This window comes from Trypanosoma equiperdum, assembly GCF_001457755.1.
Source record: "Trypanosoma equiperdum strain OVI genome assembly, contig: ctg_364, whole genome shotgun sequence".
In the NCBI taxonomy this organism is placed as follows: domain Eukaryota; phylum Euglenozoa; class Kinetoplastea; order Trypanosomatida; family Trypanosomatidae; genus Trypanosoma; species Trypanosoma equiperdum.
In genome coordinates this window covers 4,652-4,873 of record NW_027124270.1, presented here as the reverse complement: position 1 = coordinate 4,873, position 222 = coordinate 4,652, and positions in this window count along the sequence as shown.

Below are 222 nucleotides of genomic sequence, written 5' to 3'. Positions count from 1 at the left end.
GTCGGCGAAAAAAGCACGGACAAGGTACAAACAGTATCCACCCTAAACACCGCAGCAAAAGTGATGTTACAAGGCATAATAGACTCAGAAAAAAGACAACACACCACAAAAACCGTTGGCGAAGACAAGTCAGAAAGCGAGAGCAAACCTGGAGAAAAATGCAAAGATAAACCACAGGGTGAGTGCAAAGAAGAAAATGGTTGTGAATTGAAAGAAGGAAAA